Raw genomic sequence first — 27,885 nt, forward strand, 5'->3', positions numbered from 1 at the left:
TCATGACATGGTCAGTGACATCACTCATGACATCACTCATGACATCTCAAATGACATCACCGATGACATCACTGATGACATCATCCATGTGATAAATTAGTGCATCTTCTCACACCCTAATATATCCTTTGATACACCGACTAAAAATTTCAGACTTCCATTCTCAAAACCATAGACTCCAATACCAATAACTATATACACACTCATTTACTCTTAGGTCTACACACATCTCCACTCACTCACCTGTAGAGTCACTCATACTTACAGTCACTCAGTACAGGACTATCATATGCATTTATATATATATATATAGACACTCAGACACCACCAATCATCCATAGACATACACACATGGAAATAATTAATCACACTCCCATTTACTCACCTATGCAGTTATACACACACAAGTTCACTTACTCATAAAAATAGTACCACATTCTTACGCTCTTATACAATCACTGATACAAGCACACACTCATCCATACAGCCACTCTCACAATCACACACTCTCACATATACCCACTGATATACTCTTACACACATATATACTGCCTTTCAAATATGTAGTTACTCACACATGTACCACTGAGATATACATTCAATCACTAACACACCTATACATACACTCACCCAACCATACAGTCCATCACAGATACACTCTTAAAATCATGCACCCACTGAATCATCTACTCACACATCTAGTCACAGAGTCACACACACCCTACCCACACAAACACTCAGGCACCCGTACAGATACTCAGACAACCAATCAATTACCCATATAGACACTCATATAGCTATTCAAAAAACCATGCAGCCACTTATACACCAACACGCATACCGACATTTACACAGTTTAGTCACTACTCTGCAGTAAGATACATTTATTGACTCACTTATAGAGTCAGTTACGCACCTAGAAAATCATCCATTCACACGCTTGTACACCCACTTATTCTTCAACAGGCCTTTCCCTATATATATTAAACATAATAAAACTGTTCAGAAACACATACTCAATGGATGACGTCATCAGTGATGTCATTTGAGATGTCATCAGTGATGTCATCAGTGATGTCACCGACCATGTCATGAGTGCTGTAATATGTGACGTCATCAGCAGTGCATTGCGGGGCCGTGAGTTATAGTTAGCTGAGCTAACTATAACAGGGGAATTTCTAGGGTTTTGTAAGAGGGAAATGTCCAGCTAACTATAACACCCCTGAAACCTATGGTTTTTTCAGTGAATATATATACACACACATACATATATACACACACACATACGTATATACACACACATACATATATATACACATATACATATATAAACACACACATACACACACACACATACACACACATATTGTACTGAAGATCGTTATCTATATATGTACAATGCTAAGTTAGCATAACCGCGTTAGATGTTAGAAAGCCATCTTGCCGCTTTTGCTGCTTTTGCACACGACACTGTAGTCACATGTTATTAAATTGAGAAATGCTTGCTCGACTTTGCTTCACATGAGAACTGTCTGTTGTTCAGATCCCAAACAGTGAGCAGCGACCTTGGTCTGTACACAGTGTAAAGAAACAGTCTGGGTCGCTAGACGGTGCATGTTGTTGGGTTCAGGTTGATCGGCCCACTATTTAGCCATAACACGCACGCAGCTGCAAATACCTGAAAGTCTGGTGCTCTTAACCCCTTCAGCACGGCGGGAATTCCCCCGCGGTGCTGAAGGGTTCGAGCGCGGGCGGGGCCATGACGGAACGGTTCCGTCATGAGCACAGCGCAACCGATGCTCATGACGGAACCGTTCCGTCATGGGCATGGAAGGGGTTAATATTGCAGTGTTACATGTTTTCGTTACATTCGGAAGAAGAGCTTTCCCAGGAGCAGAGCCTAGCTGATCCTGTGATGTGATCTCACTGAGCTGATCTTTACGGTATGGGGTTCCCCATTCAAGCCTAGAGACCTTTTACTAGTCTAATAATAATAATATTAGTTTGCTAGCGAAAGGAAGGTGGCTTAGATCCACTGTCATTTTAGTATGATTACTCCTTTCATTTTCCATGGTATTGTAACTATGCTGATGGTTTTGATTTTAATCGTTTGTCTGCTTATGTTAGCCAAACTACTGCATCTTAGGACACGAGGTTTATAAAATAAACTCTTTAAACTTTACCGTGTCTCTGTTTATTCTGTTGTGGACTGATATGAGAATAATTACGAACAGGTATTTCTGATTCTCACCATTCCTGAGAAATACACTAAGTCGCTTGTTCTGGGTTGTCTATACATTGGGACCGCCGAGCTAAACCTCGGATAACGAATGGGACACTGATGCTGGTCGGATAAGGGGTTCTGGGTTCTGAGGTGAGTTTTTGGTACACCACAATTCACTGAGGTCCTGGTTTCCTGTGCATAGTTCTGTGCATAAGCAGAATCCCTGCAACAATATATACACATAAACACACACACATATATATATACATAAACACACACATATTACCTACTGGCGGTCGCCAGTAGGTAGTTATAGTTAGGACCCTGTTTCCATAGGAAATCCGCAACATTCTATTTCGAATAACTTTGGCGCCGGTCGACGAATCCTCGCGAATTTCTCAAAATAGGTGGGGCGCTACGCTCCGCTCCTACCCTGAAAGTCTCGGGGGGATTCGTCAAGCGGGGGCTGAGATAAAAGGGGGGTCCCAAAACGCGTTTTTCCCATGCATTTTTCCATAGGACCTTTAGACAGGGCTACAGCCCGAACGGCTGAACAGAATTACTAGAAATTTGGCAGAGAGGTAGTCCTCAGGTCAAGGAAGTGCCTTTTGTAGGTTTTATTGTAAATCTGTTCAGTAGATTCTGAGAAAATAGCCTTTAAATCAATATATATATCTGAGCCAGCTTACGGTACGCTTACCGTAAGCTTACCGTACGCGTACGGTGGCGTGCGCGAGCGCGATTCTGATTGGCTGTTACATCTAAGTAAACATTCGAATCGGTCGAAACCAGGAAGCGGCGGCCGCCATTTTCTCTCTCGCACTCTGAGGGGGGGGGCTGTAAACAAAGGCAAAAAACATATAAAGGGGCTGTTTAGACAGCGCCCATGCACATAGCCATGTTAGTTGAGTCCTCAAAGATCCCCCAAGGCCAAAAACGGTAAATTTTTTGAAAATTTTGCCGATTACGCTTACCGTACGCGTACGGTGCGCTTACGCTAAAAATTTTATTAAAAAAAAAAAAACACTCTCTGTGCATGGCATATTATTGTCATCACTTACAAATTAAATTTAACAGATTACCTATCACAAGGAAGCGCATAATATGTCCTCCATGTATGCACGGTGCGTGCCCACCTTGCGTGTACTGCACTAACCGCGTAAAGTGGGCGCGCGGTGCGCGAAGCGCACCGCGTGCTCACTGTGCGCGCACGGTGCGCGAAGCGCACCGTGCGCGCACGGAACGAACTGCGTTAAGTGGGCGTGCACGCCACGAATGGCGTAAAGTAACTTAACATTTAAAAAACCGTACAAATTCACTGAAAAAACCATAGGTTTCACACACGTTATAGTTAGGAATTAGCATTTAAAAAACCTTGCAAATTCACTGAAAAAACCATAGGTTTCAGACATGTTATAGTTAGCGGAAATTTTACTGATAAAAAACCAATGAAATTCCCCCGTTATAGTTAGTGCAGGCAACTATAACTCACGCGACCGCAATCTTCTGCTGATGACATATGTGTCTTTATGAAAAAAAAATATTTGTAATATATGTATAGCTAAAAATTTATGGAAGAAGACATGGGCAAATAAGTGTCTAAATACAGTATTAGTATCAGCAGAGGATTGCGGTCGCGTGAGTTATAGTTGCCTGCACTAACTATAACGGGGGAATTTCATTGGTTTTTTATCAGTAAAATTTCCGCTAACTATAACATGTCTGAAACCTATGGTTTTTTCAGTGAATATATATATAAACACACACACATATATATACACACACACACACATATATATATACACACACACATTACCTACTGGCGGTCCGCAATATTCTATTTCGAATAATGTTGGCGCAGATTGACAAATCTTTGCGAAATTTTCCAAACTTTTGGCCAGCTCCGGTCCGCTCCTATCCTGAAAATTTCACAGTGATTCGTCAAGCGGGGGCCGAGAAAAAAGGGGGGTCCCAAAACGCGTTTTCCCCATGCATTTTCCCATAGGACCTGTTGACGCAGCTACAGCCCGAACTGCTGAACGGAATTACTCCAAGTGGCAAAGAGGTAGTCCTCAGTTCAGACTCGTGCCTTTTGCTTAAATGGTGTAAATCCGTTCAGTAATTCCGGAGAAAATGAGGGTAAAAATGTTAGTGATATCTGGGCGGAGCCTAACCACACATCTCATCGTGAGATCTGATTGGCTGTCAGTACTTCATCCAAGAAGTGTTGGCAGCCATCTTGGGACCAATATACATGATAGCACCTCATTAAAAAGCATTGCAGTTAATAGAAGGTTTTAAGACTTTAGTTACATTATAAATCATTTGTTGATGGTACCATACTCATTTTAGGAATTGTGGTGTGTTCTAAGGTGATTTAACCATGTGAAAAAGCCTTCTGCTGTGATATCATGAATCATGTTTGAGAGAAAACTATTTTCTCATGCTTTTCCCACAGAGGTTTGGAAGGTGATCTATAAGCTAAACTGAGAGCATATTTTCTGTAAATTCACATTATCTTTTTCAGTCATGTGAGAATGAAGTCTGACATTCTCAGTAAAACATGTACATCCAACAAGGGCAGAGACTGTCAGTTGATTCCTTTGTGTTCTACTGCAGCTTCCCAGAGTGTTCTAAAGAACAACTAGAGCGCTAACAGTCCTACTTATGACAAACGTATTGCACACCTGAAACCATCTTGATTTGAATAAAGTGGTAACTCTTAAAACATTTAATTTAAAAAGGAACACAATGAGGGGGTTCATTTTGCCATAGAAAGTATGATTAGTGCTGTAGAAAGAAAAATTAGTGCACATTTTGAGTGACTTCTCAAATCCTCTTCTATTTCATTAAAAGATTCTGACATGCAGACTGAAACATGCACTTTCAATACCAGCAGCAGACTTCCCTGGTGAGCAGTAGCTTTACTACAGTGATCTAATGAGCAACTAGAGTGCTAACATTCAGAATGTATTGCAAGTGTGTGACACATCTGAATGCCTTCTTGATGGAAGCAAAGTAAAAAACTGAAAGTATTTCCTACTGAGGAGACTGCAGTAAATGAGGAAATTAGTAAACTTCATAACAAATGAATCTCCCAAGATGGCCACCAGAGACAAAAGAGCCCAAATTTAGCCCAAATATCACCCAGATGTAGCCCATGTATAGCCCAATGACAGATTGTCCCTGAGTGTTCTAACGAACAACTAGGGCGCTAACAGTCTTACTTATGACAAAAGTATGGCACACCTGAAGCCATCTTGATTGGAATAAAGTGGTAACACATAAAACATTTATTTACAAAGGATCAAAATGAGGGGGTTCTTTTTGCCTTGGAAATTATGATTAGTGCTGAAGAAAGAAAAATTAGGGCACATTTTGAGTGACTTCTCAATTCCTCTTCTATTTCATTAAAAAAGTCTGATATGCAGACTGAAACATGCACTTTTAATACCAGCAGCAGACTTCTGTGGTGAGCAGTAGCTTTACTACAGTGATCTAATGAGCAACTAGAGTGCTAACATTCAGAATTTATGGCAAATGTGTGACATATCTGAATACCTTCTTGATGGAATCAAAGTAAAAAACTGAAAGCATTTCCTACTGAGGAGACTGCAGTAAATGAGGAAATTAAGAAACTTGATAACAAATAAATCTCCCAAGATGGCCACCAGAGACAAAAGAGCCCAAATGCAGCACAAATATCACCCAGATGTAGCCCACATGTAGCCCAATGACAGAAGTGTGCAAAACACTTATTTGTTGTGTATTTGCAGTTTTATATAGTGCAAACTTGTCAGGTATTGGAGTGCTTTACATGAGCATTGGTTACATCACACAAGATCAAATTCATTTTGTTTGTAGACATGGGGAGATTAAGTGATTTGACCAGAATCACAGAATGTTGAGCTGAAGCAGAAACTCCAACCTGGTTCCCCAGTTGCAAAGTCTGCAGCTCTGGAAGTAACACCACATCCTCTCCCCTAGGTGCAACATTTAATCAAGTGGTCAACTGGATAAAAAAAACATAAAGATTACAAATAATTTAAAAGTTCTTTGTCGCTATTTGAAAACACAGAAAATATGTCCTCATCTTAGTTTTTTAGAGCACTAACCATCATTTTGATGCAAATAAGACCCTCTCATATATGTAATTTCTAAAGGAAATGCTCTATGTATTACAGTTTTGGTTACATCAAGATGACGTCAGGCGTTCCACACTTTTGTAATAAATATAGAATGTTAGCAATCTAGTTGTTCATTGGGATACTGTTGAGAGGCAGAGGCCAGGGGCACGGACTCTGAAAATTGAAGGCAGGTAGGAGAGTGCAGAGGCAACAATTTGACCACACTGGGCAGGCAGGAAGGGCAGTGGCAGAACAACAGACTATGGAGGGCAGTGGAAAGGGGGGCAGGGGCAACAAGCCAACAATACAGGACTGGCAAGAGAGGCTGTGGCAATATAATAGACCATTGTGGGCAGAAGGAAGAGGCAGTGGTAGTACAACCATACATGCCAACAGACCCGTTTCAGCCAGGAAACGTCCAATGTTTTTAAGCTCAAATGGGCTTTATTTGATCTGTCTCCTGTCTACAATCTCCTCTTTTTCAATGTAACTCAAAGGGGAAAATCAATGCCCCAGTTTTTTTTTTCAAAATCTCCCTCTTACCAAGTTCAAAATGTTCGTAAGTATGGTACATTGGATCATGGTAGGCAGGAGGAATTGGGGTAGGGACTTGGACTCGGATAACAGAAGACAGGAGGGACATGGAGAGGTGCACCAAACTGACCCTACAGGGCAGGCATCAGGGTTTGCAGCAGCACAATACACCACACAGGGCATGCGGGACGGGAGTGCAGCACAACAATCCATAGAAAGCAATAGGGAGGGGACAGGACCATGCACATGGACAACAGAGAACAGAGGGGAACGAGGCAATGGTAGCTAGCTGACCATAATGGACAGACAGGAGAGAAAGCTGCAGCATAACAGACCATAAAGGGCAGGAGGGACGGATCAAGGGCATTACAATGGAACAGACAAGCCAGGAGGGAGGGAATAGGGGTCTGCACATGGAAACAGAGGGCTGGGGGCAAGGGGGCAGGGCAGGAGCAGCAAGATGGCCATGGAGGTCAGGCAGGATGGGCACTAGAAACAAGACACACCATGGAGAGCAACAGTGAAACTATGATGGCATACACACAGACCATGGAGGGAAGGTGGGAGGGGGTCAGGGGCAGCTAGCTGACCACACAGTGAAGGTAGGAGGGGCCATGGCAGCACAGAAGACCATGCATGGCAAGCGGGAGGGTTAGTGGCAGCACAATGGCTATGCTGGGCAAGAAGGAGGGTGCAGGGGCATGCACAAAGGACCATGGAGGATAGAAAGGAGGGTCAGGACCTGGACACAGACAAGAGAGTTCAGGGGAAGGGGCCTAACAACAGACCGCGTGGGGCAGCCAGGAGGAGCAGTTGCAGCACAACAGATCAGGGAGGGCAGAAGGGTGTGGCAGTAAAATGGACTATGGAGGACAGGAGGATGGGGATAGGGGCATGGCATGTGGACAGGCAGGGTGGAGGTGGCAGGGACAGGTTACAGTCATCTGACAATGCTATGCAGGTGGGAGGGGAGTGGCAGCTCAACAGAACACTCAGAGTAGATAGGAGTGGCAGGTCCATGGAACATGGTGGGCAAAAAAGATGGAGCAGGGGCATGCACAAAGACATCGAAGGGCAGGGGGAAGGAGAATAGGGGCAGCAAGCAAAGCACAGAGGCTTAGCAGGAGGTCAATGATGGGCCATAGAATTGGGCAATGGAGGGCAGGAGGAGTGGACTGGTACATCATGCTAAATGGAGGGCAGTGGCAGCACATCAGACCATGCATGGCAGGAGGGAGGAGGCCAGTCCATGGATTCAGACAACAGAGGATAGGGAGGAGGTGGATGGGGCAGCAAGCTAACTGTTCAGAGAAGGTGGGTATTAGGAACTTTATTGTTTCTAAAATGTGTGTCTGTGCGAACTACTTAAAATATGAACAAGTATGCAGCATAATCTGACTTTTATTCAGGAAGAAGAGGACGTTTTTGACTGTGACTCCGGGCTCACTTGGCAGAAACACCCCCTGACCCTCCACCCCTCATCGCAAAATGTAATGCCCGTGAAAAGGGTAGTGTTATATAGAATATAGTCCTGAGAGCACGATTGAAAATGAAAATAGATATAGTATATGGTATAAACTATGCACCAAAAAGTGTGATATAAGATGAACCGGGGCGTGAAATATAATATGCAATACATTGTGTGCAATGACAGATTCATTGGAGAGCGCGAGATAGCACAGGCACTAGCGCGTGCTATGCGATATGCGCCTTGGAGTGTAATATGCACAGGGCAGTGTTGTGTAACCTAACTAGTCTCTAAAGTTGTAATATAAAATATGTGCTGGGGAGTGTAACGTTGCATATGCACTGTGACAAAGATATGGATCCCAGATTGTAATATGTATGGCATAGCGCTGTGCGTTATAACATAGGCATCGAGGAACGCATGTTAGATGGGGTAATATAACCCGTGCGAAGGCAAGTGTGGCATGACATATTCATGGGGTGGTGTTACAGTGCACATGGGCTAGAGAGTGTCATAGCATACGCACTAGCTGGTGGAATACAACACAGAGGTGTGTGGCACTCGGCGGGCACTGGTGGGTGTAACACAGCATTGGCCTCAGCCAGGAGCACGCTGTGACTCTCAAGTGAGATTTGTCTCCTTTCCAGAGAGTAAAATAAAAAGTATTACACGTCCGGCGGTGGATGTGTGTTTTATTAACCATGAGGGGGGTTTCTTGCATAGTTTGGTCGAATTTTTGTCGAATCCCCTTTGAATGGCTTGGTGTGCGTGTGTATTAAATGTGCCTGTCAATAGCTACCCATGTTTGTATAAATAAACGACAAGGGTGTCTACTTGGAGAGTACCCACCTGCGGGGGTGCCGGGATTAGGCACGGTAGAGCTTCACTAGCGGTGTAAACACATTCCACGTGGATTCATTGTATGCATAGTCACCTTTTAATGAATATCACGCAAATCGCCATGGTGATAGGTACATACGGTTTGTCCAGCATGTCCTAGGTGTTTCTATAAATATATATTTTTTAAAAATAATAAAAAACAAAGGGAAGCCCCGGGGGATGGGGTCCCCGGGGCCATAAGTGGCCTGAGGAGGGGGGCAACGCAGCCCCCTCCTAAAGAATTAAAAAAATTAAAAAGGCCATGACCTGGGGGTTGGTTTCCACGGGCCGATTAAGGCCTTGGGAGGGGAGCCACTCAGCTCCCTTCCAAATTAATTTTTTTCAACAAAAAAAATGAGGGTGCAGGCCCTGGGGGATGGGGTCCCCAGGGCCAATACATTAGAAAAAGAAGGGGGACCACACAGCCCTCCTTCTTAAAAAAATTAAATAAATAAAAGACCGGCCACGCCTCCTCCTTGCAGCACTCTGCAAACGCACCTCCTGGCCAATTGTAAGTTGGGGAATTAATTCCCTTTCAATACTGAGGGTCCCTGAGGGCCAACTAGCCCAACAGGTATCTCCAGTATGCACCAGGGAGCCGCGTTGCAGACAGGTGTTCTGAGGCCACGACCCTTTTTACACCTCTATGCAACGCAGTTCTGTGGCGCTTACTGGAGGTACCTAGTGGGCTAGTTTGACCCTAGGGACCATTAGGATTCAAGGGGACTTAATCTCTCAACTTAGAACACAGGGCGCGTTTACACAGTGGTGAAGGGAGGGAACGGGGCCTGAGGTCACTTGTGCAAACACGCCCTGTGGCGCGTTTTAAGATGGGTAAATAATTCCCTTTCAATCCTGAAGGACCCTGGGAGCCAACTAGCCCACCAGCTGCTTCCAGTGCTTATAACAACCTATTCAGTAATTCTAAGATCCACATACACATCCACATATTCACCAACAGTCCTATACAGTCACTCATACATGTACTCACTCATCATATGTACTCATGCACCTATACATCCTTTTACACAATGCCACTCATCCATAGAGTTACTCACACACAGTCACTCATGCTAATAAAGAATCAAACATCCATTTACTTGCATATACAGTTATACACACACCACCACACTTACTTCTACAGAAACTTACACATACTTAGTCTTTTAAACAATCACTTATAGAAACACATACTTATTCATACAGGAACTCTTCCAATCTCTCACATATACTGACTTATATACACCAATAGTCACATATACTAGTTTAAAACATATGTAGTTACTCATAAAGACACTATTGAGACAGTCATTCACTCACTAACACACTCATCCACCCATACAGTCCTGCACACATGCTGTCTTCAACACATACAAACAGTGAGTCATTCATTCATGCAACTATGCACTACATAATACCCCTCACCGAACCATGCAGACACTCATACTGATACTCAAAAAACCAACTAATAACCTATATAGACACTCATGTAGCTACTCACCAACCCATGCAGCCACTTATACACAAAGTGAGAGACTGATACAGATATTTACATATTTAAACATTACTCACTAAGCCATGTATTCACTAAGATACACTTAATCAGTCAGTTATACAATCAATTTTTCAAAAACAAGTCATCCATTTAGACACTTATGTACCCATTCATTCTTCCATTGACCTTGAGATATACATATATAAAACATGTAATTTTCAGAAAAACACACATTCACTGGATGATGTCATCAGTGATGTCATTTGAGATGTCATTAGTGATGTCATGAGTGATGTCACTGGCCATGTCATGAGTTATGTAATATGTGACGTCATCAGCAGTGCATTGCGGGCGCGCGAGTTATAGTTAGCTGAACAAACTATAACGGGGGAATTTCAATGGTTTTGTATGAGTGAAAAGTCCAGCTAACTATAACGTCCCTGAAACCTATGGTTTTTTCATTGGATATATTTATACACACACACACATATATATACACACACATAGTACCTACTGGCGGTCGCCAGTAGGTCGATGTAGTTAGGACCTATTTTCCATAGGAAATCCGCAACATTCTATTTGGAATAACGTTGGTGCCGATTGACGAATCTTCGCGAAATTTTCCAAACTTTTGGCCAGCTCCGGTCCGCTCCTATCCTGAAAATTTCATGGTGATTTGTCAAGCGGGGGCCCCATGCATTTTCCCATAGGACCTGTTGACAAAGCTACAGCCCGAACTGCTGAACAGAATTACACCAAATTTGGCAGAGAGGTAGTCCTTAGTTCAGACTCGTGCCTTTTGCTTAAATGGTGTAAATCCGTTCAGTAGTTCCTGAGAAAATTACAGTTAAAAGTACATATATATCTATGGCCTCGGAGGATCTGTGCACCCTCCCCGCACCCAGCGCGCACCCTGCTGTGCACGAGCTGAATTCTCATTGGCTACCAACACTCTGAATCAGGAAGTGTTGGCAGCCATCTTGTGCCTCGGTAGAACCGAGGTACAAGAAATCGAAAAAAAAAGGCACAAAATGCGACAAGGGGGCAGGGTAGAAACCCTCTGACCCTGTAGGCCTGCTCAGGGGTTCCCACAAGGACCCCCAAGACCAAAATAATTATTTATTTATTTTTTTAAAATCGCGGGATGGGCGTAGTGCCGGAAAAAAAAACGAAGCATGGGCTCCCGCTTCGTTTACAATAAGGCCCCGGGGGCACTTTTTTATGGTAATGGGGGGCCCAAAGGGGCCACCACCCCCCGGGGCTTTAAGTTAATGTATGTGGGGGGGCTCATGGCCCCCACGCAGCTCGGGGACCGCCACCCCCCGGGGCTTGTTTGTTTTAAAAGAATAACCTGTGTGGGGGGCTCAAGCCCCCCCCACATGCCCCGGGGACCGCCACCTCCCTGGGGCACTAATTATTTAAAATAGGGGGTCTGTTATGGACCCCCAAGCCCCGGGAACCACCACCCCCAGGACTTTAAATTAAGTGGGACGGGGCCCCCCTCCTGGAGCCAAAGATGGCTTTGGGGGGTGGCGGTCACCAGGTACCACCAGGTACCTCCACTAAGCGCCACAGAGCTGCGTTGCAGAGTGTTGTAAAAAGGGGTGTGGCCTCTGAACACCTCTCTGCAGCGCAGCTCCCTGGCGCATACTGGAGGTACCTGGTGGGCTAGTTGGCCGCCAGGGGACCTCAGGATATAAAGGGACTTAATCCCCCAACTTAAAACACCCCATGGGGCGCGTTTGCACAGTGGTGAAGGTAGGGGGCGGGGTCTGAGGTTATATGTGTACAAACACGCCCTGTAGCGCTTTTTAAGTTGGGGAATAATTCCTCTTCAATCCTGAGGGTCCCTGGTGACCAACTAGCCCACCAGGTACCTCCAGTAAGCGCCACGGAGCTGTGTTGCAGAGTGTTGTAAAAAGGGGCGTGGCCTCTGAATACCTCTCTGCAATGCAGCTCCCTGGCGCATACTGGAGGTACCTGGTGGGCTAGTTGGCCCCCAGAGGAATTAATTCCCCAACTTAAAACGTGCCACAGGGTGTGTTTGCACACGTCACCTCAGGCCCCTCCCCCTTCCTTCACCATTGTACAAATATTCCTCTAAAATCAGCTGAACTACGAATTCCGATTTACTCACCTGCATTCAGGAGAGAACCCAGGGCTGCATCATTTAGCCCAGCACTGACCCTGAAAAGTTATTCTAAGCGTACTTACCAGTAACTTGTATTTCCTTCCATAGGAATCCATTGTTTGGTTTTCAGCAGAAAATGTTCTGTGTCCAATTTTGAAATGTACAAATATTCTTTTAAAATCAGCCGAACTACGAATTCCGATTTACTCACCTGCATTCAGGAGAGAACCCAGGGCTGCATCTTTTAGCCCAGCACTGACCCTGAAAAGTTATTTTAAGCGTACTTACCAGTAACATGTATTTCCTTCCATAGGAATCCATTGTGTGGTTTTCAGCAGAAAATTTTCTAAGTTTCCATTTTTTAAACATACAAATATTCCTCTAAAATCAGCCAAAGTACGAATTCCGATTGACTCACCTGTTATCAGGAGAGAACACTGGGCTGCATCTTTAAGCCCGGCACTGACTCTGAAAAGCAATTCAAAGCGTACTTACCAGTAACTTGTATTTCCTTGCATAGGAATCCATTGTGTGGTTTTCAGCAGAAAATTTCTGTGTCCAATTTTGAAATGTACAAATATTCTTCTAAAATCAGCCGAACTACGAATTACGATTACTCACCTGTTATCAGGAGAGAACCCAGTGCTGCATCTTTTAGCCCAGAACTGACCCTGAAAAGTAATTCTAAGCGTACTTACCAGTAACTTGTATTTCCTTCCATAGGAATCCATTGTGTAGTTTTCAGCAGTAAAGTTTCTAAGTGTCTTTTTTCACAAACTAAAAATATTCCTAAAAAATCGTCTGTATGACTTAAACACATTCTTTCAACTGTTTACAGGAGGTTGGCTAGTGCTGGATCCAGGATCCACCACTGAGTAAGAAAAAGTAACGATAACACTACTTACCTGCTAAGTGAATTTTCTGCCATAGGATAACATTGGTGATTCTATGTGAAAAATGTTCTAAGTGTCAACTTTTAAAATACAATAATATTCCTTAAAAATAACTACTGTAACCAAAACGCTTTTACTCAACTGTTTACAGGAGATGTCCAAGGACTGAATATAGGATCCAGTCCTGTGGTTAGAAAAGTAATCCATAAAGTAACTAATTGCATTTAACTAGACATTCATATTGAGCTCAATGTTGCTTTGTGTTTCAAATTGTGTTGCCCATTGCAACAACTGTAACTACTGTATTTAAAAGTCTGTTGCCTATTTGCCAAGTATTTAAACTAAAGTAATTCATTCTGAGAAAGAATATTTTGTATTGTAATGTATAATGTAATTATAATGTAATTAAATATACCTAAAAATAAATAGTTTAAAAAATGTAGTAAATCAGTATAACAATTAATACATTAAAAATTGTCATTTACAAAACCTTTGAAATTCACTGAAAAAAACATAGGTTTCAGGCCTGATATAGTTAGGAATTAGCATTTAAAAAACCTTTGAAATTCACCGAAGAAACCATAGGTTTCAGGCCTGATATAGTTAGGGATTAGCATTTAAAAAACCTTAGAAATTCACTGAAAAAACCACAGGTTTTAGGGGTGTTATAGTTATCTGGACATTTCACTCGAACAAAATCATTGAAATTCCTCCGATATAGTTAGTTGTACTAACTACATGTCGCGCGCCCGCAATCCACTGCTGATGATGTCACATATTACATCATTCATGACATGGTCAGTGACATCACTGATGACATCTCAAATGACATCACTGATGACCCATACATATATTATCTACTAGCGGTCGCCAGTAGATAGTTATAGTTAGGACCAAGTTCCCATAAGAAATCTGAAAATTCTATTTTGAATAACTTTGGCGCCGGTTGACTTATCTTCGTGAAATTTTCGCACGCACCCCCCAGCCGCCATTTTGAGTTTTAGAGGCAGAAGAAAGCTAAAAACACAAGTGGAGAATGTGAAAAGGGGGCAGGGTAGAGAGTCCCTGACCCCCTAGGCCTTCTCAGGGGGACCATGAAAGAACCCTAAGGTCCCAAAAAAAAAAAAAAAAAAATTATAAATATTGCGCCGTGCGCATAGAATTAAAAATCAAGTTTAAGTGTTTAGATGTTGGTTGGCTCTAAAAAGAGCCGTTGTGTTCTTTGAGTGTTTTTTTGTACCTACAAGTAAGTACCGATGCAGAGTCTAAAGTTCAAGAGGAAGACTCTGTTCCCTTCATCTGTGAAATGTACACCGTCTCCTCTATAAATGCCTTGCATGTTGTAATGCAAGTTGTTGTGGTATATAGAACCCATACCACAGTCTCTAAGGAAAGCAGAAACAGACTTATTGACGTGCTTTTTTGCTTTCTCAATCTGCGGACAATATTGGTTGGACCAGTTCCACTTTTGCCTTTGGCATATATTAGTATATACAAAGGTAGTTTGTGAAAAAAGTGACATCAATTGCACAAAGGTGTCCTTAACAAGCATTTCCAGACCTACCCCAGTTAAAGTGCCTAGGTCATTTTCACCACAGTGCACAATTATATTGTCAGGCTGTGGGAGATGTAGAAGGGATTTCACCAAAGGCATTAATTGGTGCCACTTTAACCCTCTCTGACCAATCCATTTAATGTCTACATTTGGCAAAGCAAGGTCTTTCACAATACCTCTTTGTTCTGCATACTTTTCACTCCAGTAGACATAGCTATGACCTACAATCCACACTGTGAACATCTTTCAAGGAGATCTGAATGCACACAGAAGGTGTCTTTCAGTAGAATGGCAATATGAAAAGAAAGATAGTTGTAAAATGGAGGCTTACATACTTTTTTTTAATAAAAAGAACTCATTGGCTGTTTCAGACCATTCAACACTAAAAACTAGGCTGTATGTTTACATTTTTAAAAGCATGTTTTGTATTGGTTCAGAAAAATGTGTTCCCACAGAAGATTACTTTGGATGTGCTGTTAGGTTTGAAAGGTCAAGCACTCTTGCTCTTTGGATTAGAAACATTGTGTGCTGAACTTCTGACCTCTCTGCTCACACCAGTGTTCCATGATCTGTTGCTATGGTAGCAGGCAGAAGTCATGTTGGGGGTAGGACTCATTTGGAAAGGGTTGAAATTTGCAACCAATAGAAATGTGTGTTTCCATTTAAAAAATGAAATGTGGGAAGCAATGTGATTTGAAGTTAACATGTATATGTGTGAAAAAAGAGAGGGACATTTTGCCATTTAGTGGTTCTGGTGAGAGGAGTACAGCTCAGAGATTCTGGCTCTGATAATCTGCTGTGTGAGTGGCACATTTCTTTCTCAACTAACTACTTTTAAAGGTGAGTTATGAATTTGAGAGGGGATGTATGTGGTGTATTTTGATATAAATAATAGAAATGTGTTTCTTCTTTTAAAGTTGTGTTTTACATTTTATGTTTTGGAAGATATTTAACTGCCTAGAACTTGTAAGATATTATGGAGTATGTCTCCACCATAAGTTAAGGTGTACTGGTATCACCCAGGAATACTGTTTTGTGCCTAGAATCACATCATGAGTCTGTGTGCACACAGGAATTGTTGTCAGAGATTTAACTTGTGTTGCTCTTGTTCTGTAAGACTTGCACCCGTAGGAAAGGGGCAGCTTGTTTTCTTGAACTGTGATGCTTAGCATTCAGCACAAATCAATATCTCACAGATGAGAGGCAAATGCTAACACATTTGAAAACAACAGGGTAGATTTCCCTTCCACTCCTGCAATGGGTGAGGTAGTTCCTACATGTTCAAAACTGCAATTAACCCCTACCACAGGTGATCTTACATACATCTCTGCAGTCTTCATGCAGTTGTGCAAGCGTCCATGCAGATCTCTCTTGCACCTGACAATACACAGTCTCCAGAAACACACCCTTAGCACACAGGCAGCTGCTTCTCCTGCACTCCCATGCTTACTATTCAGCACTGTGTGGTATTTTAGATAGCAGTGTGTAACGCTAACACATTAAACATCACCAAGGCTCATTTCCTTTGCTCTAGTCTAATCACTCACCCAGGTTCCACATGCTCATGGTCTCAAGTAGCTGTTAGGACATGTGCTCTTTTCTGCCTCTCTAAACTATAAGGAAAATGTGTCAGGCTGTTACAGTAATTATAACTTGCTCTCCCATAGTAGTAAATGTGCTTTGAAATTGCCAATCAAATATAGTTTTGTGCCTAGAATCACACCATGAGTCTGTCTGCACACAGGAATTGTTGTCAGAGATTTAATTTGTGTTGCTCTTGTTCTGTAAGACTTGCACTCGTAGGAAAGGGCCAGCTTGTTTTCTTGAACTGTGATGGTTAGCATTCAGCACAAATCACTATCTCACAGATGAGAGGCAAATGCTAACACATTTGAAAACAACAGGGTAGATTTTCCTTCCCCTCCTGCAATGGGTGAGGTAGTTCCTACATGTTCAAAACTCCAATTAACCGTTACCACAGGTGATCTTACATACATCTCTGCAGTCTTCATGCAGTTGTGCAAGCGTCCATGCAGATCTCTCTTGCACCTGACAATACCCAGTGTCCAGAAACACACTCTTAGCACACAGGCAGCTGCTTCTCCTGCACTCCCATGCTTACTATTCAGCACTGTGTGGTATTTCAGATAGCAGTGTGTAACGCTAACACATTCAACATCACCAAGGCTCATTTCCTTTGCTCTAGTGTAATCACTCACCCAGGTTCCACATGCTCATGGTCTCAAGTAGCTGTTAGGACATGTGCTCTTTTCTGCCTCTCTAAACTATAAGGAAAATGTGTCAGGCTGTTACAGTAATTATCACTTGCTCTACCACAGTAGTTAATGTGCTTTGAAATTGCCAATCAAATATTGTTTTCTGCCTAGAATCACACCATGAGTCTGTGTGCACACAGGAATTATTGTCAGAGATTTAATTTGTGTTGCTCTTGTTCTGTAAGGCCTGCACTCATAAGAAAGGGGCAGCTTGTTTTCTTGAACTGTGATGGTTAGCATGCAGCACACATCACCATCTCACAGATGAGAGGCAAATGCTAACACATTTGAAAACAACAGGGTAGATTTTCCTTGCAGTACTGTAATGCGTGAGGTAGTTCCTACATGTTCATAAGCCAAATTAACCCTTACCACATGTGCTCTTTCATACATCTCTGCAGTCTTCATGCAGTTGTGCAAGCGTCCATGCAGATTTCTCTTGCACCTGACAATACACAGTCTCCAGAAACACACTCTTAGCACACAGGCAGCTGCTTCTCCTGCATTCCCATGCTTACTATTCAGCACTGTGTGGTATTTCAGATAGCAGTGTGTAACGCTAAAACATTCAACATCACCAAGGCTCATTTCCTTTGCTCTAGTCTAATCACTCACCCAGGTTCCACATGCTCATGGTCTCAAGTATCTGTTAGGACATGTGCTCTTTTCTGCCTCTCTAAACTTTAAGGAAAATGTGTCAGGCTGTTACAGTAATTATCACTCACTCTACCACAGTAGTAAATGTGCTTTGAAATTGTCAATCAAATATCGTTTTATGCCTAGAATCACACCATGAGTCTGGGTGCACACAGGAATTGTTGTCATAGATTTAATTTGTGTTGCTCTTGTTCTGTAAGACTTGCACTCGTAGGAAAGGGGCAGCTTGTTTTCTTGAACTGTGATGGTTAGCATACAGCACACATCACCATCTCACAGATGAGAGGCAAATGCTAACACATTTGAAAACAACAGGGTAGATTTTCCTTGCAGTACTGTAATGAGTGAGGTAGTTCCTACATGTTCATAAGCCCAATTAACCCTTACCACATGTGCTCTTACATACATCTCTGCAGTCTTCATGCAGTTGTGCAAGCGTCCATGCACATCTCTCTTGCACCTGACAATACACAGTCTCCAGAAACACACTCTTAGCACACAGGCAGCTGCTTCTCCTGCATTCCCATGCTTACTATTCAGCACTAAGTGGTATTTCAGATAGCAGTGTGTAACACTAACACATTCAACATCACCAAGGCTAATTTCCTTTGCTCTAGTCTAATCACTCACCCAGGTTCCACATGCTCATGGTCTCAAGTAGCTGTTAGGACATGTGCTCTTTTCTGCCTCTCTAAACTATAAGGAAAATGTGTCAGGCTGTTACAGTAATTATCACTTGCTCTACCACAGTAGTTAATGTGCTTTGAAATTGCCAATCAAATATTGTTTTCTGCCTAGAATCACACCATGAGTCTGTGTGCACACAGGAATTATTGTCAGAGATTTATTTGTGTTGCTCTTGTTCTGTAAGGCCTGCACTCGTAGGAAAGGGGCAGCTTGTTTTCTTGAACTGTGATGGTTAGCATACAGCACACATCACCATCTCACAGATGAGAGGCAAATGCTAACACATTTGAAAACAACAGGGTAGATTTTCCTTGCAGTACTGTAATGAGTGAGGTAGTTCCTACATGTTCATAAGCCCAATTAACCCTTACCACATGTGCTCTTACATACATCTCTGCAGTCTTCATGCAGTTGTGCAAGCGTCCATGCAGATCTCTCTTGCATCTGACAATACACAGTCTCCAGAAACACACTCTTAGCACACAGGCAGCTGCTTCTCCTGCACTCCCATGCTTACTATTCAGCACTGTGTGGTATTTCAGATAGCAGTGTGTAACGCTAACACATTCAACATCACCAAGGCTCATTTCCTTTGCTCTAGTGTAATCACTCACCCAGGTTCCACATGCTCATGGTCTCAAGTAGCTGTTAGGACATGTGCTCTTTTCTGCCTCTCTAAACTATAAGGAAAATATGTGTCAGGCTGTTACAGTAATTATCACTTGCTCTACCACAGTAGTAAATGTGCTTTGAAATTGCCAATCAAATATCGTTTTGTGCCTAGAATCACACCATGAGTCTGTCTGCACACAGGAATTGTTGTAAGAGATTTAATTCGTGTTGCTCTTGTTCTGTAAGACTTGCACTCGTAGGAAAGGGGCAGCTCATATGATAGGATTTGAAAAGCTCAAAAAAAATATAGTAATATATTTAAATTACATAAAGGTATTTTTTTTTTAGTTTCCCTTAGGTATTGCTGAACAACACTGAAACAAATTAAACATGCCTATAAAATCAAGAAAGAGAAAAGAACAGCAAAAACATCTATATTTGAAGACAACTGGACAACAGAAATTAGTTGAAGAACCTCATGTTGGAAAAAAGAAAAAGTCTTCTGGTAAGCTGAATAAGGATTTTTTTAAAAATATCCTCAAACATAGAAAACATTTACAAAGTATATCCACTGCAAATAGTGGTTCAAGAAGAAAACAACAAGACAATAGAAAGAAAATACTAAATGCTAATGTACAATCAGAAGCAAGAAAGAATGACTTAAAAAGAAAAACAGAATTTCAAAACATTCGTAAAAAAATGTTTCAGAGAAGAGTGGTGTTCAATTTGCTAAAGGATGTGAAACAATATAGGAAGAAAGCAATATTTTATAAGAAAAAGAAACATATTGAATCAATTGTTGCAAAGGCTTTGGAATTAAAAAGAAAACTATTCATTTTAATTTTGAACAGGATCCGTACATTAGATAAAATAGTCAATGTAATGAAGTCAAAAAGCAAAAGGAAAAGAGTAGTGAAAAAAAATAACTTTTGTAATGTGTTCTTAGGAGAATGGAAGCATAGTTCAAGTACTGAACTGTTTTTTAATGAAGAGAGTTATCTTCAAAGTAATAGTTTGCTGCATGCAGTTGATACCAGTGGTCGAAGTTATGAAGTTAAAGATGGTTGTGTAATGGAAAAGGAGAAAATGGTTCCAAGAAATGAGGAAGAAGTGTTAGCTGATGAGGTTATATGGAAACGTCCTAAAGCCCCAGTGTACACTTGGAATTGTAGTAGTATTTGTACTGTACGACAAGAATCTATTGATAAATTACGTGACTTTCTAAGAGAATATAGTAAAAAAAGTGTTAAACAGAAGATTAAGGTGTTTCAAAGACTAAATCCATGCAGAGTGAGAAAGAATACGGGTTTGCAAGGACATTCTCTGGCTTGTCCTTCTAGGAAAGTTTGTCAAAGTGTTTTTCTCCATTTTAGGATGCTGCAGTACATCATACTGAAATGAGAAAGTTTGTCAGAAGATTGCATTTTGCTAAAAGTCCAGCACTAAAGTTAAATGAGTTGAATAGTGCTCTGTTGCGTGGATCTGTATCAGATGTAGAGAAGGTTACTGATGATATTCAGTTTTGTTACTTTGGTCCAGAACAAGAAAGTGCAGGAAATGACAGTTATTGAAGAAAATGTGTAAGAGAATGTAGAATCCACTGTTAGTAAAAATTTTGAAGATCAAATGACAAAATGTACTATCATCTCTAATGAAAGACCAAATATTACTTGTATTTGTTGCCGGAGAAGTCATTATAAAACTCAAACAAGGAATGTTGATCTCTATAAAAAAAGTGAAAAAGAAAATAATTATGAGTGGAAGGATTTTGCTACATATTTGTTTCTGGAAAATTGTTTTGATTTGGGTGAAGATCAGCGTATTTGTAAATACTGTTATAACAAGTTAGAAGAAAATAAAATGCCAGCTAGAGCTGTACATAATAATTTAGAATTGGTTGATATTCCTGCAGAACTTAGTGATTTAAATACGTATGAGTCTATACTCATTCAATGTGTCCATCCGTTTCAGACTATAGTTCGTATGGAGCCCAAAACAGGTAAATTACCTCTTTCAGATTTATAAAGAGGTTTAAAAGGAAGAGTTGTCTATTTGCCATTAGATTTGAAAAAAAAACTATTGAAACAATTGATGCAGATAGTTTGGAAACTGAACCGTTAGTTATTCTGGTTAATGGTGTACCTACAAAGAATAAGAAAATTTGGCAGGAGCTAGTAGATGTACGAAAAGTACAAAGAGCAAATTTATATTTGAAAAGAAATAATAAGTACTATGAATCAATTTATATGGATGAAGATTAAGAAGTTTTACTAGCAGACACAGGAATACCAACTGGGCAAATTGAAAAAGTGGATAAGTCAAAAGAAGAAGAAATTTATGAACATTTCAGCATACATCCTCTTCATTCTAAAGAAGTTACGGGAAACACTATTGATCTATTTCAGATAAAAAAAGCAAAAGGAACTCCCGTGAGTGTATGGGAGGAGAGCTTGGAAGCTCGTTGTTTTCCCCAGCTGTTTCCTACAGGAAAAGGTGGACGATATGATGAACGTCCAGTACAGATTCCTGCTTCTGAGTATCGGACTACAAGATTATATGCAGAAGATCCAAGATTTCATCAAAGTATTCCTTATTTGTTCCATCTTTTATTTGAAAGTGACTTGTCTGCACTATCCTATGCAGTAAGTCACATTTTAAAAACTGGAGTACATCTACATAATGTGTCTGCAATGGATTTTATGAACAAAGTGCAACAGCGAGATGATCATTTGGAATCTCAATTGATGAATCTGATGGCTTGTCAGCGTGGAACTAATGAATATTGGTACCGACGCCTTGGAGAATTGAAATGTATGTTACGGAATTTAGGAACTCCTACATGGTTCCTTACCCTAAGCTGTGCTGAGTACGCTTGGGATGATTTACTGGATTTTCTTCGAGTGGCAAATTCAAATATTGAAAACATCCAATACAAGACAGCAGGTGAATTGTGCTCATTGGATCCGGTTAATGTTTGCAGATATTTCAATCATAGATTTGAGGCTATGATGTCCTTCATCTGCAATAAAAAAAATCCACCTCTTGGAGAAGTTGTGGATTTCTTTTGGAGAAAAGAGTACCAAGCGAGAGGTGCTCCTCATATTCATATGCTGTTGTGGATCAAGGATGCCCCAAAATTTGGAACAGATTCTGATGATGCAGTTTTATCTTTCATTGAAGAATATGCAACATGTGCTATACCTAAAAGCACAGAAGAAAAAAACATAAAAGAGCAAGTTTTACGTTTCCAAAGTCATCGGTGTGGAAAATACTGTCGACGAAAGTTCAAGAGTAAAGATAAATTCTACACAAAATGTCGATTTGGATTTCCACGACTTGTTCTTTCAAAAGGAACAGTAAACAGTTTTATGTCAGCTGTGCGAAATAACATTACAAGAAAATCTCCGAAAAATACCTTAAACCTAAGAAGAAAAGAATAGTCAAAATATATAAGTGACTACAACCCAGTCATTTTATCCATGTGGAATGCTAATATGGATATTCAGTATGTAGCTGACAATTCTATTGCTGTTGCTCGGTATGTCAAATCTTACATCACTAAATCTGAGAAAACGGAATTGAAAGAAATGTGGGAAGTTTCAGTTTAAAGATGTTATCGCATCGAGAAATTGAGTCATACGAAAGCTCAGATAGGTTATTATCTGCAAGTCTGTACTCCAAATCCAGAAGAATAATTTGGGTAAGTTCAGGCCTTGCAGGAATGCGAAATCGGGTACTGAAATCTATTCGAGAAATTGAATATTTAGCAGAGAACGAACCAGAAAGTACAGACATTTTGAAAACAAATATGTTGGACACATATTACCCAAACAGAAGTCATCATCTTGAGAACTTGTGTCTCTATGAAGTGCTGCAGAACTACATTTTTACACGGAATGCCAAAGAAGACATCAACAATGGAAAATATAAAGTCATTGGTGAGGAAGGATGTTTGGTGAAACAAACGGAAGTTTGATTAATCACATGAAGCTGAGTTGCGACACTACTGACAAAAAGGAATTTTACTACTTAGCTCTTTTACAGCTGTTTAAACCATGACGTTCAGAGGATGAATTACTTGGAGATTTTCAGAGCTATGAAGATTCCTTTAATGCATGTAAAGATAGCATAGAATGCAGTACTTTCACAAATTATGTACAAATGTTAAATGAAGAAATTGAACAAGAAGCTACAATTGCAGCTGAAGTAGCTAGAGACAGTTCTCAAGACAGTCAAAGTTCTGGTACGCTCAGTCAAGATCCCCTAGGACAACCAATCATAGAAAATGAAGCTGCAATAGCCATGACTGAAGTGGAAACAGCTATGAATCAAGCTCAGGAAGATTTAATAGACTTACCAAATTTGGAACAACAACTGAATGATGAACAACAACAAATTTATGAAGAAGTCACAAAGCAAATTGATCATTGATTACTACATGAAAATAAAGAGTGCTCATGCACATCATTTGAACCAATCAGAATGTATGTGAGTGGACAAGCTGGAACTGGAAAAAGTTTCTTAATTAAAGTAATTAGAAGCTACCTACAGAAAAAAACTGATTCAACTTTGTCTTGTGTTGTTACTGCTCCAACTGGGTTAGCAGCATATAACATAAAAAGAATTACCTTACATCGTTTGCTAATGTTACCAGTAGAGCATGAGAACAAAATAGAATACCACAAGCTAACAGGAGAAGCATGTTTTGAAGTTTCAAGAGTGTTGAAGAAAATGAAAGTTCTCATTATTGATGAGGTAAGCATGGTATCAAACTTAATGCTTGCCTTTGTGCATTTAAGAATGCAGCAAATTCTAAAGACAGACTATGACGTGTTATTTGGAGGAAAACATGTTATAGTTTTTGGGGATCTACTGCAGCTCACTCCAGTTAAAGGACAACCAGTATTTAATACTCTTGCACATGAAGACACGAAAAAGTCATTAGGAAGTATAGGTAATGTGAATATTTGGTCATACTTTGAGTACAAAGAACTCATTACCAATATGCGGCAAGCAAATGATGATGATTATGCAAGTATTCTCAAAGATATCAGAATTGGACTACTCACAGAACATGGCAGAAAAGCTTTACAGAGTCGATTGCTATGTAATTTGTTTCCAACAGAACAAATAGTTCCAGAGACAATATACAAGAAAATTGCAGAAAAAAATACTGTAATCTGCTTAATGCCAACACTACATGACTGCTCTATATTCAATGAAGAACTTTTGAAATTGGAAAATGAAGAGATTATGAAAATGGAAGCCGTGGATAAAATACAGCATGAAGGAATAACTATTATATTGACAGGCAAATTGAAAACTAAATTGGATTCTCTAGAGAAAAACATATCAAAAACAGCTGGTTTAGAAAATAATCTTTATGTATGTATGAACTGTCGAGTAATTTGAAGACGTAATTTGAATGTAGAAAAAGGTTTAGTGAATGGAGCTATGGGTAAAGTTGTGGGTTTTGTTAATTACCAGAAAAAAGATGGAATTGAATTTTTTAAAATAAAATTTGATCAGATTGAAGAGGTTAAAGACATTAGTCGTTGTTCAGTTCGTTTTTTGCTTGTGAAAGACTTATATTTACGTAGGAAGCAGTTTCCGTTTTCTCTAGCATATGCTGTAACTATTCACAAATCTCAAGGATTAACTGTAGATAGTGCTTTTGTAAACATAGTGTGTTTAAAGAAGGAATGGCATATGCTGCTTTGTCACGAGTGAAAAAATTATCTGGTTTATTCATGATAGACTTTGATGACTCAAAAGTTAGTGCTGATGCAAATTGTGTAAAGGAGTATAATAGATTAGGAAGAAGCTATGCTCCTCATTTAGGTCAGCATCCTGTGTTTGAAAAAGGTGTTGTTTGTCGGAAAAGGAGAATTGAGAATATCTGTAATGAGGATGTACAGAAGAAAAACAAAAAGAGAGTGATGTGATTGCAAGCAAAAAGAAAAAGGACAATGTTGAAGAGGTTGTTGGTTGTCATTTTGAAAATAGCTCTGGTGTCAACTACTACGCTAATGTATCTATTTATCTTGAAAGTTTGCAAGAGCAGATAATAATAAATCATGAAAAAAGATTTTGTTCTCTGCTGAGTTTCCTTTATGAGAAGTTGAGTAATGATTAAACAAAAATTGAAAGTGCTTCTGATGTTAAATATCTTTTAGATGTACGTTCTGGATGTACACAGTTTACACAAAATGACCAGCAAGATGCACAGGAATTCTTAATGTATATGCTTATGGTACTGGAAGATAAAGGGGTAGAAATAGAAAATATGTTTGGTCTCTCTTATAAATCGGAACATTGTTGTAAAAACTGTATGAACAGATGCAGCACTAATGTTGATTCTGAAAGGTTCATACATTTAACATTACCAGAGAGTAAATCAGTGACTTATAGTAAATTAGTTAAAGATGCAAATCACAACATGGAATGTTCTCAATGTAAATCAGAAATGTTATCAATGTTATTTTTAAAGAAATATGGACAGTATATAATTTTCAAGTCAAGTCAAGTCAAATAATGCTTTATTCGAGTTAACACTCATAAAAGCAGAACATACACCAATTAAAAAACAATTAAACTAGACAGTCGGAATAAAGCAAACAATTCACAGATGTCTCAAGTAATAAAATTAATTACAATAATTTCACCTATTACAAGTTTGGCAGGTAAGATAAAAGTTTATACAAGAATAAAATGTACTTGGTTAAAAAACACAAATAACTAAAAGCCATAACTCTAAACGTGCAGAGAAATTATCCAGGCAGAGAATAGTCAGTTGACTAGCAGTGTCTGCCTGATCGACCAGGCCCATCCGATGTACTTAGCAGTGGCAATTGAAATCCAAGACAGAGTACTCGAACATATAATTCGCAGGGCAACAGTACTACAATTAGTCCCCAGGTTCCTACACATTGGAGATAACCATACACGTCTAGGCACACAATAGGCCTTACAAGAAAATAAAAAATGGCCAAGAGTTTCTTTCCCCAAACCACAGGCTGGGCAGATATCACAGACCCCACCTCCCCATTTAATATATATAATTTTAATGATGCAATGTTGTAGAGCTGATGGAACAAAATTGGACACTTTAATAAAGAAGTTTGTAGGAAATCAATTATCAATATCAGGAAAGACTTTTGTTGGAGTTGCAATAATTTTCCATGATGCACCTTCTATAAATTCTGGTCATTACACAGTTTATCTAAAATGTGAAAAAGGCTGAACACTGTGTAATGATTCTCAATTGATTTTCAAGCAACGTTTGCCTGCAGAATTACCAAATTCCTACTTAATTTTTCTAAAACCAAAGTTTTAGATACAAATTGCAGCATCTGAAGAAACCTTTATTTCGATTTTATAGCATTACCATTGGATATTTCACCTAAAAAGGATTTAAAAATTACCATTTGGCCTCATGGAAAGGTAAATGTTTCTATTGTGGACTTCTTTGACAGATATTATTTTGGTGTATGTGCTTAAGCAACAAGATTTACAGACGTTATTTATTGCAAATAGTTATTGTTCTTAGAAGATATTTTTAATATATATGTTACATTTCTATCAAGGTATGTTTTACTGAGGATAGATTCAGGGCTTTTTTAAACGATCTTTCAGATTGTTTATTTTTTTGTCCGCTGTTAAGTGATTAATACAATTGATATCACTATTTTCAGTGAAATTCAATATATTCTGAAAACAGCAAAAATAGGGCAAAACATTACTTTGTTAAATATGAAAATATGTGTACTGTATTCTAAAATGTATTGTTAAATATTACTACTTTTTTTCTTTTTTTTCAGATCTAGAAAGAAAATTTAGGAAATTGAATCCATTTTTCTTGTAATTAAAAAAAACATTTATTTCTAATTAAGTTATTTTGTTGGTCAGGTAAGTTTAAAATATCTGTATTTCTCACCCCTTTACTTTCATGCTCCCTTTTCTTCACTTCTCCTCACTCTGCTTTTCTCATTCCCCTTCCCTCTCTCTTCTTTCTTTACTGCTCTTTCGTAACTCCCTCACTCCTTCTCTACTACTCCCCTAGGTTTACTGCCTCCATCACTATTTTTTCAACCATGTTTCTCTCCCTGTCTCCATATGTCTCATTCATTCTAACTGCCTTACTCCTTCTCAGTTCCTTTCTCTCTGTCTCTGTTTCTGTCTCTCTCCCTTTGTCTGTCTTACCCTTAATTTCCTTAACATCTCTGTTTCTACCACTCCTCCTCTCTCCATCACTCATTTTCCATCTATGTTAATTTTTTAACCTTCTCCGTCATTCTCCTTCCCTCACCTTCCCTAACTGTCACTATCCTTTACTCATAGTCACTCC

This window comes from Triturus cristatus, chromosome 1_1 (assembly GCF_964204655.1).
Source record: "Triturus cristatus chromosome 1_1, aTriCri1.1, whole genome shotgun sequence".
Lineage (NCBI taxonomy): Eukaryota > Metazoa > Chordata > Amphibia > Caudata > Salamandridae > Triturus > Triturus cristatus.